Here is a 19,475-nt window from a genome sequence, read left to right on the forward strand (position 1 = left end):
CTCATGGGAACCAAGACATCAAATCTTGGCCCAGATATGATGCCTGTCTTATATTATACATAATTATAGTAACTGAAAACTCATTTTTGGAAAGGTGAGCTTCTCTTTTTCTCCATTTTCATCACCCTGAAAAGTCCTTCTTTGACCTAAAGAGCAGATTAAACTAAGTTAACAACATTTTGAAACTTTTCTTGAGTGGACAAACTGTAATGCTTTTATGAAACTTAATAATATGGGTAAAGGTGAAATCAGTATATTTTGCCAGCATAAATTTAACCTAGTTGGGAAACTTGTGAATAGAAAATTTTACAGAAAATTTTAAAGGCCATTCACTTAAGGCAATGGCAAGCAAAGGCATTCCATAACAATTAATATGCCTTATACTTTATACTCCATTACTTTTAAAGTTTTGATCATCAACTTTGAATTATTCACAGTGGTGTGTGGTAATTCCATCATAGATATAGTGTACTATAATGGTTCACTTTTAGCAGCAGTTTTAGTTGGAATAAATATGAGTAACAATATTAACAAACACCTGTTCTAGGTTTTGGGGAAACAATTAAAAATAATTAACATCTCTAACAGTACCTTTGAATAATGTTAAAAATATTGATAGGGAATGAAAACTTTGTATTCAAATAAAGCTGGCTCTCTTATGCTCCTTTGAACATAATGGGGACTCATTCATTTAACAAATAGTGAGATTGATGTCTACTGGATGTTTAAACATTGTTCTAGATCCAGTGAATGCACTGGTGATCCAGAAAAAGACAAAGCCCCTGACCTAAGGGAGTTTGACAGTTTTATCTTTCACATAGTTAACTGTAGCAAATTGTCGTTTCTATATTCCCTTTGGCCCAGTTCTGGTCCTTGAACAAAATAAATTTCCAATTACTGAATGCTCATTGGGTGTTACATTTTATTTATTTTTTTATCCTCTCAGTTTCACACATGAGGAAACTGAGGAAGATTATCTAACTTGCTCAAAATAATGTAAGTGATAGAACCTGAATTTTAACTCAAGTTTGTCTCCAGGGCCTTTTATTATTACTAGTAGCATTTTTTTTAATGGTTATACTCTATGAAGTAATGAAATCTTTTAAGGAGAATTCAAGATCAAATTTTGGATAGAACCTCTTCCCCTTTTTAATACCTTTGTCATAGATCAATGAAATATGAATGACAGGCATGGTGTTTTATAGAGGGGCGGGGCAGGCCAAAATTCAGTGCTTACATTGTGGAAAAATGGATAACTGTGACACTAGGGTGGGGTTAAGGGGGAGCATAAAAATTGAGATTTTTTTCTAATTATGATAGATTCTTGATAGTGAGTATTGGAGAGGTTTAAGGTTTTAAAATGACTCATGTCTTCTTATATCTTGATTTCAAAATATTTTAGTTGGTTCTTATCCCTTCAGTTACCATACCTACTTGATATACCTCTAGCACATTAAGCTTTTTATTATTGATATTTGCATTTGCTTTTCTCTGCCTTGAACTTTCCACCTCATTGAACCTCTACCTCAAGCTTGTATTATAAGTTCCACTCAAGTCTTAAATGACATTTCCTTAAAGAGGCATTTTTCTAAGTTCCCAGTTAGAGAACCCCCTTGTCGACATTCACCTCACTTTCCTCTATGTATTATTATGTGATAGGTTGCTTATTGTTTGTTTGTGTCAGATTCCCTGACAGAAATAAAAGCACAACATATTTTTTTCTCTGTGAGGTTACATCAATACCTCAAGCAGTTTCTGGAACAATGTAGATGGTCATAAAGTATTTAGCATGTTTGAGGCCTGGGTTTGGTCCCCTTTGCAGCCACCACCACCACCACCACCACACATACACACACACATACACAAAGTGTTTGTTGCACAAAAGTGGCCAAAACTGGCATAGTCTTCTCTATGTGATGAAGTAATACAGTATGTAAATAACAGTGGGGTGTCTGTTTTGAATGTGAGCAGTATCTCAACAGACTAGTTCAGAAATCTGCAACTAAGAAAATTAAAAAATAGAGATTATGTTTGTGTAAACTGGGTGGGAAAGTAAAGCTGACTCTCCCTTTCAGTTTTTTCTTTCTTTTTATCTATGTATATATCGATCAATTGTTCACAGTACTGGGACTAAATCCAGTTGTGAACCACTGAGCTACATGCCCAGCCCTTTGATTTTTTTATTTTGAGACATGGTCTCACAAAATTGCCCAGGCTGACCTTAAACTTATCCTCCTGCCTCAGCCTGCTGAGTTGCTGGGATTATGGGTATATGCTTCTACACCCAGCTTTTTTTTCCCAATTAAATTTTTTTTTTTTTTAGTTTATAGAAGTTTTGAGGGTCACTGATTAAATATATTGTAGGATAGTCTGTTGGAATTTCCCTGTTTTTTTTCCCCCCTTGTGATTAGACTAAGGCTCTGGGTTTTTGGTAGGAAGACTACCGAGGTAGAGGGCCATTTTTATCACATCTTATTAAAGATAAATACTATCAGCATGATCTATAACTTAATATTGACCTCAGTTACCTGACTGAAGTAGTGTTTGTGAAGTTTTGCCACTATAAAGTTACTCTTTTTCATCCCTTTCCACTGTGCTCTTGAAAAGAAAGTCACTGTGTGCAGCCCACACTTAAGGAATGGGGAGTTATGTTCCCTGACTTTTAAGGTGGAGCATCTGAACGGAATTCAAAATAGAATATTTGTCTCTCCTTATTAATTTAGTCAAGTATTTATTTTTATCACTATGGGCTCAAGGATATTTATTTTATTCTTTGGGTTACATTCCAGTACTACTATATGTTATTGCTCAAATTGTTCCAGCTTGATCCATTGAGAGCTGTTTTAGTTGACTTCTATTCTATCCCCCTCTAACATGTTAGAGAGGAGTGGGTGTACCCAGTGCCTTGTGTGTAATAGGCAAGTGTTTTACTGCTAAGCTCCATCGCCAGACATTTTTTTTTAGTTTAATTTTGATAGAGTCTTGATGAGTTGCCTAGCCTGGCTTCAAATTTGCAATCCTGCCTCAGCCTCCTGGGTAGCTGGAGTTACAGGCATGTGCCAACACCCCTGGCTCTGTGTGTGTGTGTGTGTGTGTGTGTGTGTGTGTTGATTGAGTGATTGATTTGCTTGATATTTGAGCATTTTCCTACTTTCTGATACTGCAAGATGCTCCAGGTTCCTCTTGTATATTTCCTGTCCCAGAGTTAGAGTCAGTATTTTATTGGAGAATGGTATTAGAAACCAAGACCTGAGAACTAAGTGTTCTCATTGCTGCTGGGGTGTCATTTCTTTTAAACCTTTTAAACTGACAGAGCAAGGAAATTACTGTATTTTGGATTTTAAATTTTCCCAAAGGCCTGCATCTTAAAGATTTAGTTCCCAGTTTAGCTTTTTTTTAGGGGGGTATACCAGGGATTGAATCTAGGGGCAATCAGCCATTGAGCCATGTACCCAGCCCTTTTAAAAATTTGTGTGTGTGTGTGTGTGTGTGTGTTTTGAACTCAGGGTGGCTTAACCACTGAGCCACATCCCCTTTTTTATTTCTTTATTTTGAAACAGGTTCTCACTGAGATGCTTAGGACCTCACTAAGTTGCAGAGGCTGGTCTTGAACTTGCAGTCCTCCTGCCTCAGTCCCTTAAGCCACTGTGATTACAGGTATATGCCACCATGCCCAGCTATCCCCAGTTTGGCACTCTTGAGAGCTGGTGGAAACTTTAGAAGTGGGGCCTAGTGAAAGGTCTTCCAGTCATTGGGGGGTGTGCCTTTGAAGGGGACATTTGGAGCCCAGCCCCTTCCTCTTCCTATCTTTTACTTCCTGTCGGTGAAGAGATGTACTTAGGCTTTGCCTCAGGCCTGCAAGCAACAGGGCCAATCAGTCATGGGCTGAAACCTCCAAAACTATGAGCCAAAATAAACCTTTTCTCTTTATTAGTTGGTTTATCTCAGGTATTATCATAACAGAAAGTTGACTAACAGAAAAATATGTGCATATGTTAACCCCAAGTATTTAGAGGTAACTAAATATTTTTATATGTGGCTATCTGTATGTATATAAATTTAAATATGTGTGCTTACTGATACCTCCAACTATGATTCATTACCACATGGATCATTTATCCTCCTTCTCTTGCTAATATGTGAATTTCTACTTCAACAGTTGAAAGTCTGGGACTTTTAACATTTATTTAGTTGTTCAGAGTTGTGATATGTGTGTGTGTATGTGTGTATTAGAAATATTACTTTGGACTCTAATGGAAAACAACTTTATCAACTAGGTACAGTGCTTTTGCCTTTAGTTTTATTAACTCCACTTATTTCCAAAGTCATTAATCTCCTAAATATTTTTTATTTTATTATTTTTTTGATACTGGGGATTAAATTCAGGGCAGTCAACCACTGAACCATATCCCCAGTCCTTTTTATCTTTTTGCTTTGAGACAGGGTCTCACTAAATTTCTTAGGCTGTCCTGGCAATTTGTGATCCTTCTGCCTCACTTTCCCAAGTTGCTAGGATTATAGGTATGTACCACTGTTCCCTTCCTAAATGTATTTTTAAAATTTGCACACATGGGTTCAATCCCCAGCAATGCAAAAAAAAAAAAAAAATTGCACACAATAAAGTTTACTCTTGTTAAAGTCTGTAGGTTTTGACAGATGCATAATGTTATTTGTCCATCATTATAAGATCATTGAGTCACAGGCTATGGTGCAGCAGACATATCAGGTTCATATATAACAAGTCCCAGAAATTACATCAAGGAACCCTGATCAGAAAGATGTGAGTCCATACACAAAGGTATGAATTTTTTAAGGATGTAGGCCTAGAGTTTCTGAGAAACATATGTTTTGTCAATAAACACAAGAAGAACCTGAAGAAGATGCAGGCCAACCACACCAAGTCTATGAGTGCACCTGCTCAGGCTGTGAAGGACTTCATAAACCCTAGTGTGGTTAAACCTAAGATCCCAAAGGATGTCAGATGTAAGTTCAGTTGTCTCACCTACATTGCTAAGGGCTTCAGGCTTTACTGGCCAGAAGCCAGTGTTCAGACCAAGGCCCAGACCAAGGTTGTACTTGGCAGCTTCAGCTCTTAACTTCAGCTTCAGGTACAGTTCAGCTTCCCAAAGGTGTCCTTGAAATCTTCATGGTAAAGGCCTCTGTCTGCCAGTGTGATGACAGCAGGACTGGTGTGAACCCTGGGCTGATGTCTCCCTGGGGTTGGTGTCCTCCTGTGCTGTTAGTACAATTAAACTGAGCTAGAATTACAAAGAAAGAGAGGACTGGTGTTTGACTCAGTGGTAGAGCGCTTGCCTAGCATGTGTGAGGCACTGGGTTTGATTCTCAGCACCACATAAAAATAAGTAAGTAAAGATATTGTGCCCATCTACAACAACAACAACAAAAATTAAAAAAAAAAAAAAGAATAGATTCACTACCCTCAAATCCCCTGTATTTCACCTATTTGTCCCTCCCTTCCTTGTAAACCCTGGCAAACACTAACATTTTTGCTGTCTATAGTTTCGCCTCTTCTATAATGTCGTATAATTAAAATCATATCTTGTGTACTCATTTCAGACTGGCTTCTTTTGCTTCACAATATGATTTGAGATTTCTGCATGTCTTTCTGTGACTTGATAGCTCAGTTCTTTTTATTGATGAATAATAATCCATTTTATGGGACTAGGAATATATAGCTCAGTGCTAGAGCATTTGCCTTACATGAATGAGGCCCTGGGTTTAATTCCCAGCACTGAAAAAAAAAAAAAAATGTTATGAATGTAACATAGTTTTATCTATTTGCCTATTGAAAAGTATCTTGGTTACTACCAATTTTTGACAATTATGAACAAAGCTGCTATAAACATGTAGAATTTTGTGAGGTAGGCATAAGTTTTTAATTCAATTGGGTAAATTTCTAGGAGCATAATTGCTGGATCATATGGCAAGACTTTAGTAAGAAACTCCCAAATTGTCTAACTATACCACTTTACGTACCTATCAACAATGAATGAGATTTCTTGTTATTCCACATTCTTGAAAGCACTTAGTTTTATCATTTTATTTTAATTTTAGTCATTCTAGTAGGTATGTATTGCTCCCATTTTTTAAAAAAAATTTGTTTTTCATTTCATCGACTTTGTTTTTGAAATTAATGATAATTTATTAAGAAGAAATTTTTAAAAATAAGCACTTCATTTTGGGATGATTTTAGACTTAAAGTTGCAAAAGGTGGCACATGCCTGTAATCCCAGCAACTCAGGAAGCTGAAGCAGGAGGATCATAAGGATCACAAGTTCAAGGGCCAGCCTCAACAACTTACTGAGACCCTATTCCAAAATAAAAAAGAGAAAAAGGACTGGGAATGTAGCTCAGAGGTAGAGTACCCCTGGATCCAATCTCTCATACCCCCCAAAAAGATATATAGATTTCCTCTTACCCACTTTTCCCTGTTAACATCGTATATGGTACATTTTGTCAAAGCTAAGATATCAACATTGGTACATTACATTTTTTTTCAGTACTGGGGATTGAAATCAGGGCCTTGGATACTAGACAAGTGCTTTACCCCTGAGCTACATCAACAGCCCTTTTTATTTTATTTATTTATTTTAAAAATACATTTATTTATTTTTATGTGGTGCTAAGGATTGAACACGGTGCCTCACATGTGCTAGGCAAGCACTGTACCACTGAACTACAATCCCAGCTCCTCCAGCCCTTTTTAAATTTTCATTTTGAGATACCCAGCCTCAACCTTCCAGGTAACTAGGATAATAAGTGTGCACCGCCATGCCTGGTATACATTACTTTTAAACAAACACCATATTTTAGTTGAATTTCAACAGTTCTTCTATTCATAACCCTATTTCAAGATACAGTCCAGTGATCATCTCCCTTAGCCTCCTCTGGTCTTTTGGTAATTTCTCAGTCTTTCCTTGTCTTCATGTCTTTGATGAGTTTGAGGAGTATTAGTCAGGGCTTCCATGTCCCTTTCACATATACCCGTCTTTTTTAATACTTTTGCTTTCTGGTACTACAAGATGCTCCAGACTGATAATTTTTTATCGCTGCTCCAGCCCTAGAATTAGCATTTCTCCAAGGAACTCTGGTTCCTTTTACTTAATGGTGGTATTTCTAAATACCACCAAGATCCAGCTACTGGGTATCATTATCGATGGGCCCTCTCAGCTGAAAATATTAGGCAGTATATATAAACTAACCCCCATAGATGTTATTGTTTCTGTGTCTTTCCATCTGTATTTAGTTAAATATGAAATTATACAGTTTCTCTCAGAGGAAATTTAGGTCATGAACAAATGTCCTCTTCGTAATTTAGTTCTTATTGAGATCTTTTCCCTCTAATAACACTTTTCAAGTGCCATAGACCTGGAAACAGTTGTGTGTTCCTGGCTTATGGTCTTTGTTTAGACATGCATTGAAAGCATAAATTTTGATTCAGTTGGAATGATCCTACATTTCTAGTATAGATGTAATAATAGATAAACCATGATGACTATTTACAATCTTTAAACATCGTTTTATTATATTATGAAGAAGTAAGAAATCTATTTCTTTGAGGCCTTGGTTATATTTCTTAGAGGTTGTTTAATATGACTTCTAAAACCTTTCTTTTTTTTTAATTTTAATTTTAATTTTTTTTTTTTTTTGGATACTGGGGATCGAACCCAGGAGCACTTAACCACTGAGCCACATCCCCAACCCTATTTTGTATTTTATTTAGAGACAGTCTCAGAGTTGCTTAGGGCCTTGCGAAATTGCTGAGTCTGGCTTTGAATTCACCATCCTTTTGCCTCAGTCTCCAGAGCTGCTGGGATTATAGGCGTGCACCACCTTGCCCAGCTTAGATCCTTTCTTTAAAGATGAGGGGGAAAAACTGAGTAGTCTCAAGTATTTCTTGTAATGAAATTCATTTGTTTATTTTTTGTTCAATCATAAGACTTAAAATAGTATTTTATTTATCTGAAAGTCAGCTACAACAGGAAATAAACCCCCAAAAGTGTTTTTGGCAGCCTAAGTGGATAATTAAAAATATTATTGACTTCCTTCTAGCAAACCCTGCTCATTCTTTTATGCACACTATCTGCCTGTTTGGTTCTTTAAATCAAGAGCTAAAATTAGGGCCACTGCTACACGATAACGAAAAGTATTAACTTGATCACAAAGGTTGAGAAAGGAAAGCTATAAAATATATTAACAGTAAAACTAAAGAAAAGTCACATTAGTAACAGCTTTTTTTTTTTTTAATTTTTTGTGTTTTGTGTTGTTTTGCAAGGAGTCTCTCATATCTTTGTGGCCCTAGATCTTGAGGGTAGGATTGCATTTATAATGTCCAAAAGGATCATCCAGAAATGTTTAAATGATTATCAGTATACTTGGTTTACTGAGGCCAGGAAGTTTTTTTTCTTTGATTTATATTTTAAAAGTTCCATAAAATAAAAATGTTTCAGGAATAAATATAAATCTGAAATATGGCAAAGTTGACAATATAGAATGTCTCATTTCCTAATCATTTTTGCTATAATTTTCCCTCTATTTTGTATTTATTTTCAGTGTTTCTTTCTATCATGTCCTCATCTACTTGCAGTATGAAACTTCTTGTTTGCAGATTTTAGGAATTTTACCAATATTGTAATTCCATACTTTTCTTCTGGTTCTTTTTTATGTGATAAGTTTAAGAATAAAATCTCATGGGCTGGGATGGTGACTCAGTTGTAGAGTGCTTGCCTAGGCACTGGATCTGATTCTCAGCACCACATTAAAAAATAAAATAGGTGTGGTGGCGCACACCTGTAATCCCAGTGGCTCAGGAGGCAGGAGGATGGTGAGTTCAAAGCCAGCCTCAGCAACTTAGACACTAAGTAACTCAGGGAGACCCTATCTCTAAATAAGACATAACAATCACTGGTTAAGTGTCCCTGGTACCAGTAAAATAAAATAAAAAATAAAAGGTATTGTTTCCATCTCCAATTAACAACAACAACAACAACAAAAAAACTCATGAAAACTTTCTAGTCTAGAATTAGCAAGGGTGCTTCAGTTAGGAGTAAAGACCAAATCACATATTGGAAATCTCTGTGCAATAAATTTTTCATATGTATTTTTATATTTTTGTGCTGTAGAGGACTGCTTGCTAATTTTGAGTAACATTTGATATGAGAGATTCCTCCAAGCAAAATATGGACAGTACCCTTGAGGACTATTATTATTTTTACCAGGGATTAAACCCAGGAGCACTTGACCTTGAACCATGTCCCTAGCCCTTTTTATTTTGAGACAGGGCCTTACTAAGTTGCTAATGCTGGTCTTGAACTTGTGATCCTTCTTCCTCAGTCTCCTAAATTGCTGGGATTACAGGTGTGGGCCACCACACCCTGTTTCCCCTTGAGTATTATTGGTGGCATCTGACTTTTAAAGTAATAATGAGGCTGGGACCGGGGGTTGTGATTTAGTGGTAGAGTGCTTGCCTAGCACATATGAAGCACTGGGTTCAATCCTCAGCGCTACATAAAAATAAAATAAAGGTATTGTGTCCACCTACAACTAAATAGTAGTAGTAGTAGTAGTAGTAGTAGTAGTAGTAGTAGTAGTGAATCTGCTTTCTGTAGTTTAAAAAGGAATAGATTGCTCTTACAGCAAAAGAAGCAATTTTCATAAGAACTCTAACATGACAGGCCTTTCTTGAATCAGAGACTGAAATAAGGATTTAGTTAAGTCTAAAGTCAGTCTAATATCTGAATGATTCTGGGATAATGCTTATAATACAACACAATAATGATAGCTGTTGATTACTTAATGCTTTGTATTTGCTAGGCCATCTGTGCTACTACTTGAGTTAAGTCACTGGATTTGTATGATATGGTCCTTTCCATTTTGATCCTCTCAACCCGTTTGACCACATGGGTCACATTTCTGTTCTTTACTCTTTCCTAGCTGTTTTAGACATTTTCATACATGCCTGAAACATTCTTTGTTATTCTCATTCATTACATCTTTACCTGGTCAATCCATGTTATTTTCCTTTCGTTCTCAGCATAAAGAATCACTTTCTCAGTGAGACTTCCCTTGTCTAGACCAGGTGTCTCTGCTATACTCTCTTATAGTACTTGCCTCTGGGCTCTTGTGCACAGCCTGTACTCAGTGCCTAGAGAAGTATCTAATACAGTATACCCTCACATGACTTGACAGGTACAAACCTGTTTTGTGGGTAGGAGAATAATATACATATTTGGGGCATTCTTAACATGTACTGGGGAAATCTCCTTTAATCTTCACAACTGAATCACTTTAGACCAGTTCCTTGTCTTCTGTGCCAGTTTCCTTATCTGTCAAATGTGGATGATAATATCACCTTCAAAGTTACAAGGATTAAATGAGTACACGCGAATTGCTTAGAATAGTACCTGGCACATAATGTATGCACAAGAAGTGTGTGTTAAATAAGGAAGCACATGGAGATGGAGATGGTGATGTTATGATGGGTGATAAAACTGAGGCTCAGCTAGTCTGTAGGAAAGCAGGTTTGTTTTTTGTTTTTGTGATATTGGGCATGGAACCCTGGGGCACTGTACCACTGAGCTACATTCCCAGTGCTTTTTATTTTTTGAGGCAGGGTCTCACTGTGTTGCCCAGGCTGGCCACCAACTTCCATTCCTCCTGCCTCAGCCTCCTGAGTAACTGGGAATATAGCTGTGTGCCACTCCATCCAGCAAGGTTTTGACTGGAGTATAATCTTGACTAGAACTCTCTACAGTTAGATTTACTGCTGGCAAGTATTCTGTGTTGATTTTGCCAAAGTGAAAGATTCTAAAAATTAATTACACTCTTTTAGTGGATTTTATAGTCAAAGAATAAACAAAAAAATCTTATCTGAAAATTTTATGAATAAGCAGTTCTTTACTTTGGAAAAGAATTTACTTTGGAATTGTGTTAAACATGTTTTCCAACACATTTGAAATACAAAGTTTTCTTTATAAATAACAAGGGACACTTTTTTATGATTTGATGAAATTTTGCCATTTTAAAAATTATATACTGAAGTGCAAAGCACTATGCTAGATGCTGATATCATAATGAACAGAATTTAGTTTCATCTTGAAAAGGGTGGATTATAAAACAAAACAAAGGAAAACAAAAAACTAGTTTCTTTCAAAGAAGATAGGGTGTCCAAAACACATTAAGAGGGAAAAATGTAACTTAGAGGATGAATATGGGCAGATCCAGCTTTAAAGTTCCAAGCTAGAATTTTAACATTTTAAAAACTCTTTAAAACATTATTTTAAAGACATTGAAGGTCATTATAACTTTTTTAAAGGCAGGAATGGGTATTGTTTTCAGAAGTAGTCATAGTTAGCAGTTTTCTATGAATCCTTTCAGAAAATTTTGATGTGCAGTCAAATGTGCAATACTGTATTTGTTTCCTAAGGCTGTTGTAACAAATTACCACATATTTGGTGGTTTAACACAACAGAATTTATTCTCTCACAGTTTTGGAGATCAGAACTCCAAACTGAGATATACAGAGTTAAACATCAAAGTGTCTGCAAGACCATACTTCTTCCAGAGACTCTGAGAGAATCTCTTGTGTCTTCCAGCTGCTGGTGGCTGCTGGCATTTCTTGGCTTGTGGCCACATTACTTGAGCCTCTTCTAATCGTTCTTTGATATGTCTTCACATGACTGTCTCCACTGGGTGTCACATGTCCCTTTCTGCCCACCTGGATAACCTACCCATCTCAAGATCCTTCATTTAATCACCTCTATAAAAACCCTTTTTCAAAATAAGGTAACATTTTCAAGTTCCAGGAATTGCAAACCTTGAACATGAGATGTCTTTCCACTTACATTTTCTTTAATTTCTTTCATCAGTAATTTTGTAATTTTCAGTCTAAGTTTTTTACCTCCTTGATACAAAATACTTGCTTTATGTCTAAGTGTTTTATTTTTTTATGCTATTTGTATATGGAATTGTTTTCTTAATTTCATTTTTGAATTGTTCATCTGTTTACAACTGGCACAATTTCTATAGAAATGCAACTAATTTTGCATTGCAATTTTGATTTTGTACCCTGCAACTTTGCTGCGTTTATTAGTTCTAACAGTTTTTTTGTTCAGTCTTTAGGAGTTTTCACATATAGGATCATGTCATCTGTGAACAGAAATAATTTTATGTCTTTTCCAATTTGAATGCCTTTTATTTCTTATTAATTGCTCTGGCTAAAACTGTCAATACTATGTAAAGTATAAGTGGCAAGAACCATTTACTTAGGGGGCTGGGGTTGTGGCTCAGTGGTAGAGTGCTTGCCTAGCACGAGTGAGGCACTGGATTCAATTCTCAGCACCACATAAAAAATAAAGATATCGGGCTGGGGAGATAGCTCAGTCGGTAGAGTGCTTGCCTTGCAAGCACAAAGCCCTGGGTTCGATCCCCAGCACCGCAAAAAAATAAATAAATAAATAAAGATATCATGTGCGTCTACAACTAAAAATATTTTAAAAAATAAAAATAAAAAGAACCATTTACTTGGCTTGTTCCTGATCTCAGACAAAAAGCTTAAAGAACTGGCTTTAAGTCTTATGTAAAATATAGATTTATACTGGAACTTAGTTTTAGTAATCCAGTTGTGCTGGAACTTTCATAATTGAAGAGGGTAGAAATACAAAATGATGTAGTTACTTTGGAAAACAGGTAGGTATTTACCTGTAGAAGTAAATAAACAATTGCCATAGCACTCAGCATTCCTACTCTTGCATTATTTGTCCAAGAGAAATACAAACTTACAGTCATATAAAAACCTACATGAGAAGGATGATAGCAGTTTTTTCTTAATTGCTAAAAGATGTGAACAACCCACATAGCTTGAACTGGTAAAGGAACAAAATATATTTATATCACATAATGGAATACTATTCAGCAATAAAAAGGAAAAAAACAGCTGTTATGTGCACCTGATGAATGCCGTCAGTGTTTTGGGGGTTTTTTGGTTTGTTTGTAGCGGTGTTGGGCCTCATGCATGCTAGGTAAGCACTGTACAACCGAGCCATACCTTACCTCTTGATTTCAGGTACATTACACTAAATGGAAGAAGTCAGACTCAAAAATCAACATACTCTCTGATGCCACTTCTATAATATTGTAGAAAAGACAAAAAAAAAAAAAAAAATACTGTAATAAAAGAATACTAATCAGTGGTCCTAGGAATAAGAAGAGGAGTTGAGTATGAAGGGCACAAGAGAATTTTTTGGACTTATGGAATAGCTTTGATCATGGTGAATATGTGATTCTGTGTTTGTCAGAGCTCAGAACTGTATGCTGAAGAGATTTTACTGTATAAGAGTTATATCTTAATAAACCCAACATAAAATAAAAGCTTTTAGGAAATCTCCCCTCTCTTCTTTAATCCTTGATTTATGCTACTCTAACAGCTGGGAACACTGGGAGGTTGGAGCATTCAGTCTGAGGAGGCTATATATTTGCTTTTTAGCTTTAAAAAAATATGGTAGATAAACTAGACAATATTTGTTGAACACTGAGATACTATTGTAACCAGAGTCCTAAGTCAGGGGGCCCTAGTCTCAGCCATTTTCCCCAATTAACCAAACAGGAGACAAGTGGTAGAGAATATAGGAAAGAAATTTTATTTTGTGTGGCCACATTGGGAAGAAACAGGAGGATCAGCATCTTCAGCCCTCTTTGGGGTATTGACAAAAGCTTCAGGATTATGTAGGGAAGAACAAGGTGGTGGGGGTATTCATAGTCAAATAAATAATCTTGATTATTTATTTGTGGTCTGTTTGATCATTATCTCCGTATTAGCCATGTACAGTCTTGTTAAGGATAAGAAAGTTACTGCTCCTGGAAGTATTTTCAGCTCTTGTCACAGGATGTTTAATGTATCAGACCTGTGATCCTAGAATCCAAAATGATTGCAGGAGAGAATGACTCAGAGAAAGAACAATTCAGAAAGGCAAGATGGAGTTAGGACAGTGACTGAATCTTCCTTTAGGTTTAGGGAAATGACTGGAGACTTTTAGACTCTGCCCCAATGTTCTGGAACAGGACATTGTAGAAGATGTTGGTTGACAATCTATTAATTATAATATCCCTTCAAATCTTGAAAACATTCTAGTTACTCTTGGTGTCTTTATCCTTGAAAAGGGAGGATCATCAGTTTTACGTGAACACTCCTTAAATGATTAACATGTCTACGTGTAGAGTTGAGCAGGTATCTGACCCAAAATTTTAGGTAGCAAAGGAGACATGTAAAATGAAGGCAGAAATGCTTTTATACTGCTTTTAGTTATCTGTTGGATATCTGCAAACCCAACTGAAGTCATTACTTTTTAGCAAAAGCAGCCTCTAAGTCTGTGTTACACTATTATTTTTCTCATTTTACAAATAGACAAAAGAAGCATGGCAAGGTTGGAATTTGCCCACAGCTACACAGTTAATAAATAGTACAGCCAGGGCTTGAACTCATTTTGGCTATAGAATCCATCACCTTAATCTCTTCACTTGACTGCTTTTCCTTTGTTGAATATTATATGGAATAGAGTTCAGTTGATGCTTTAAACTTCCTTTTTCTTGCTGGTTATTTATGTTATGTATTATTTTCTTCTTTATAATTTTTTTTTTTTTTTTAACTGGGGATTGAACCCAGGGGCACTTGACCACTGAGACACATCCCCAGCCCTTTTTTAATATTTTATTTAGAAACAGGGTCTTGCTGAGTTTCTTAGGGCCTTGCCAAGTTGCTGACACTAGCTTTGGACTCACCATCTTCCTGCCTTAGCCTCCCAAGCTGCCAGGATTACTGGGGTGCACCACCATGCCCGGCTTCTTCTGTTATAACTTATTATAAGCAGAAAAAAATTATGGTGAGAAATTTTTTCAAAGCATAAGAAATGCCATCTTCTAATACATGAATTGTTTCCCCATGTTTTTCAGTTTTTATTATATACATGTGAAATATTTACCAAATCATTCCCTATGTTAAGGAGACAATTACTGCCCAGTAATTTGTTGAATTATGAAGGTCTTATACATTTAATTTAATCTCTGTATAAAAGAAAAGGAAGCAAGAACCAAAATAGAGCTGGGGATGTAGCTCAGTGGTAGAGCCTTGCATAGCATGTATATGCATGAGGCTCTGGGTTTAATACCAAGCACTGCAAAAATAGAAGAAGAAAATCCAAGAATTATTCAGAAATATTTATATAAAATGGGCCAAAGATAGAAATCCCTGTAGTAATAATTTTGAGTTCCGATGCCTGAGAATGAGCTGCACAATCAATAGTTTTTTTTCCCTCTAATTTTTAATTCACTAGAAAGTGTAGCATTGGATATGATCCATTTTTGTGTGTGTTTGTGTGTGTGTGTGTGTGTGTGTGTGTGTGTGCATGCGTGCATTTATGCTTATTGAGGTTCATCTGAGGTTCACTCTTATAAAATGCTAGATAATAGTGTTGGTCATATCTTTTGTAATAAATATTTATTGAGTACTTATTCTGTATCACATTGAGAGAAAATGATAATTATGATACCTTCCAGCCCTTGCCCTAGAGGTGCTCAAAATCTGATGGGGAAGGCTGATCTGCAAACCATTATCCTCAGAACAGTGATAAGCTTGATGGGGATGTAATAAGATGTGTTAATTGCCTAATTTAGAAGTATCATTCACAGTAAATGCATTGAATGAGATTGTCTTGGCAGTTCAAAATCAGACTATTCTAATCCTAATCAGTTTCTTTTCCCTACAACTTTATCCTAAAATTCTCTGAGACCTTCAAAATAAGGGAAACCTCCGTGAACCCGCTCCCTGGTTTTCATGTCTGTCCTTTGGAATCTAAATTTCTACTTGAACCCCTGTTCATACCGTAGATGTCAGGTTAAATGGTCTTTAGCCTCACTGAAATGATTCCTATACTAGTTTGCTAATGGCCTAAGGTGTTAGTAAGTTATGTTTATTCATCTGAAGACCATGCGGGAATATAGGCTTAAAAATACATAAATCTTGGGCTGGGGTTGTAGCTCAGGGGTAGAATGCTTGCCTGGCATGTGTGAGGCACTGGGTTTGATCCTCAGCACCACATAAACATAAATAAATAAAGGTATCGTGTCCATCTATAACTAGAAAACTTTTTTTTTTTAAGTGCTTAAATCTCTTAACTCTTGGTATGATGAAGAGACAAAATGCAGAAATTTTTCCTATGAAAAGAAAATAGAACGTTGTTAATAACCTTTGGAGATCTCAAAAGGTTGACCAAGACTTAACTTCCTGAGATACTAATGCATTTTGTCCTTCAATTTTCTCAGTAACTTTTCACATCAAATTAGATGAATGCACATCACAATTATGTTTGCACGCACTGTTTCTTTACTTCTATAGAGCTGTAGTGAATTCTTGGCCATTTAAAAAGTCACGTTTTACTCACAGAAAGTGGGAAGGTAGCCAGGCATGGAGGTGTACAACTGTAATCCCAGAGACTTGGGAGGCTGAGGCAGGAGGATTAAAAGTTCGATGCCAGCCTCAGCAATTTAGTGAGGCCCTGTCTCAAAATAAAATTTTAAAAAGAACTGGGGATGTGGCTCAGTGGTTAAGCACCCTTAAGTTCAATTCCTGGTACCAAAGAAAAGGTGGGTGAGTATTTTTCTTCCTATTACCTTTCTGCCTGTGTGATATCATTGCCTACAATTCCTGTTGTATAGAGCAGTCTGTGAAAGGGTAAAGTGAGGCATTGCAGGGTGCTGGCATTCTTTTCTGGGCATTTGAATTGCCATTTGAAGACTTGTTCAACTTTAAGGATAAAGTTAAAAGAAAGAACAGTTCATAAAATGGGCTCTGTGTATTTGCCTTGGTAGTTTGGCTGTTACCTGCAGTGATTTTTTTTTTTTTTTTTTTTTTTTTTTTTTTTTTTACCCCTGGAGGAGCGATTAGGATTGTGATACTGGGAAATGGTCATTTCCTTTGTCTCTGGACCATTACCTGTGTTACCACCAAAAAAGAAGTGGACTCAACTGCAGGAGTCTTAGTAGTTGATCCTGCACTTGCCTCTTGCTTGGAAAGCCTTTGTACTGGAGGCAGTATCCTGAGGCTACAAAACCTTTGGGCAAGGGTATGCTACGGCCCCTTTAAACCTCTAGATGGCTCGCGGAGAGGCACTGAGGGTGGGGCGGGCACTGACAGCGGTGCTCCGGGCCCCGCCTCCAGAGGAGGCGTTTCCCAGCGGTCCGCCGCACCAATGCCTCTGCCGCCCGCCTGCCGGGTATTCCTGCTGATCCTGCTCCGACCTTAGGGTCCCCCGACCTCTCCCTGCCTGGGAGCGTAAGTGTCAGATTGCCGTTGAGGGGCAAACACCCTTCTGCCCGCCCCTGTGTCCGTGCCGGAAGTCCTGGTGGACAGTACTGGGGACTTTCCTGGCCTATCATAGGCTAAGGCGGTGAAAGAGCGTAAACAATGCCGGCTGCAGTGAGCTAAAGCCTGGGCATCTGCTCTACTTCTGGGTGTTGACAGCGTCCCTAGGGTGCTTGTGGGTGAGCGGCGCCCACGACCTGGCTTTGCCCCAGCCTGGTTCCTATTTATGGTGAGGAGAGGTTTGCTTTTACCAGAGTAAAAGCTGGATGGGTGGAGCTGACTCCAGTGCTCTGGGCCTTAGGTCTTAAACCTGGGATTTGGACACCTGGGTAACTTCGGGATGAGTAAGCATTAGGTTTTCAGTCGCCTTGGTACAGTAGAGCGGTAACTCTCAAAGTTGACCTAATTCACAATCGGGTTTAGCTTTCCATCTCCCCAGAGACTTGTGTTTGTATCCAGTCCCCCTTTTGGAAACATTGACAGTGATCATCTATTAGAATCCAGTTAACCTTTCCTGCTGATAAAATAGCACTGTGAAAGACAGCTCTTTACCTGTCTCGTCTCTGAGTGAATTTGCAGGAAACCTTGATCCCAGAATAAGAAATGAAACACGGCAGTGTTTGCTTAGATTACCTGCTAGAGATTTCTGGTTTCCCTTTAATGCAGAATATGCAGCAAGAGGATAACATTTGTCCTGGTTAATGGGTAATACCTGGAGGCAGTAAAGTTTTTAAATTAGAGGGAAAGACTTGTCATCTTTGTTACCTGCTAGAAATGAGATTTTCTTTGGCCTTTGCCAAGTAATAAACAATCTTAAATTTTCTATGACAGTTACATAATTCTATGCTTCTTTGGTCAGTTGTCCTTCCTAGACATGGTTTGAGTAAAGATTTCTGCATGCATTCTTCTTTATGTTTGTTTCATAATTATTGTCTTAATTTTTGAATGAACTTATCACCACACCTTAGTGGTCATTCAAAGGTTTTGGAGGGTTTTTTGTTGTTATTTTTTATTTGTGTGTGTGTGTGTGTATGTGTGTGTGTGTTTTGAGATAGATACTAGTTAGTATGTTGCCCAGGCTGGCCCCAAAGTCCTGGGCTCAAGCAGTCCTGTGTCAACCTCCAAGTAACTGAGACTACAGGTGTACCACCATACCTGACTTAGGGATTGCAGAATGCTTTTTGAGTAGGCAGAAAATTTCCTTAAACTTCCCTCAGACTTATTCTATGCTTCTGCAGTAGCATCTCATTAGCCAGAAGTGATAGTCCAGGAAAGGTAATCAAGTCCAGATCTCTTGTATTATAATAGTGAAGAGTTTTTGCGGGTCATGATTTTGGGAATTTGTCATTAATAGTTGCACTGCCAATGCTTCTTTTCAAGCAGAAGTCAAAAACAATCTAGTTAGTAGCTCTATAATTATTCTTATAGACTCCCAAAATACAGGAATTTAAAATAAAAGAACACCACACTTGAGCCCTTGGGTGTTTAGGGGAAAATGGTGGACTGTGAAGTAGGAGACAAGTTCTAGGCCCAGCTCTAACATTACTCATGATGTAATCTCTCTGTGCCTTATGTTAGCTGGTTGAAGAATGAGAAAATGGTAGATTACTGAGGCCTATATTTTACAGTAGAACATGGTACATAATAAATTTATTTGAACACTAAATGGAAAAATTGAACAGTTTGGAATTCTAAGTTCTACCTTTATGTGTAACCTTAAGCATTTCTTTAACCCTAAAGAAACAAACAATTGCATCTAAAAACAAACAATTGCATCTAAATGTTTTTCCCCAACAGGGTGAGCTACATGGTATTTGAGCTCTTTGAGACATTAGATATAGCAATGGGGTAAGGTGATGATGTTTCTGTAGGACAGATTTATTTTAGCTGGTCTCTTTGCCTTTGCCTCCTAAGAGCTCTGAACAACTTGAAATTTCTAGAGATATTTCAGTAGGGACTAGATTGTATGATCCATATAGGAAGCATAATATATAGTTCAGATTAATCTTACTAATGCTTCTCATTCTTGGCAATTTTATTTGCTCTCAAGGCATCAGACCCTGCTATTCAATGAAAAAATTTGATTTTCTATTTTTATGTT

The 19,475-nt window shown here is 37.2% G+C and overlaps 1 protein-coding gene across 1 annotated transcript in view; it reads left to right on the top strand.

Moving 5' to 3' along the window:
- The window catches only part of CKAP5 (cytoskeleton associated protein 5), a 96,590-nt gene that overhangs the window by 939 nt on the left and 76,176 nt on the right, over positions 1–19,475 (top strand). The gene's annotated exons all lie outside the window — the stretch shown is intronic.

The sequence above is a fragment of the Sciurus vulgaris genome, assembly GCF_902686455.1.
Source record: "Sciurus vulgaris genome assembly, chromosome: 11".
Taxonomy (NCBI): Eukaryota; Metazoa; Chordata; class Mammalia; order Rodentia; family Sciuridae; genus Sciurus; species Sciurus vulgaris.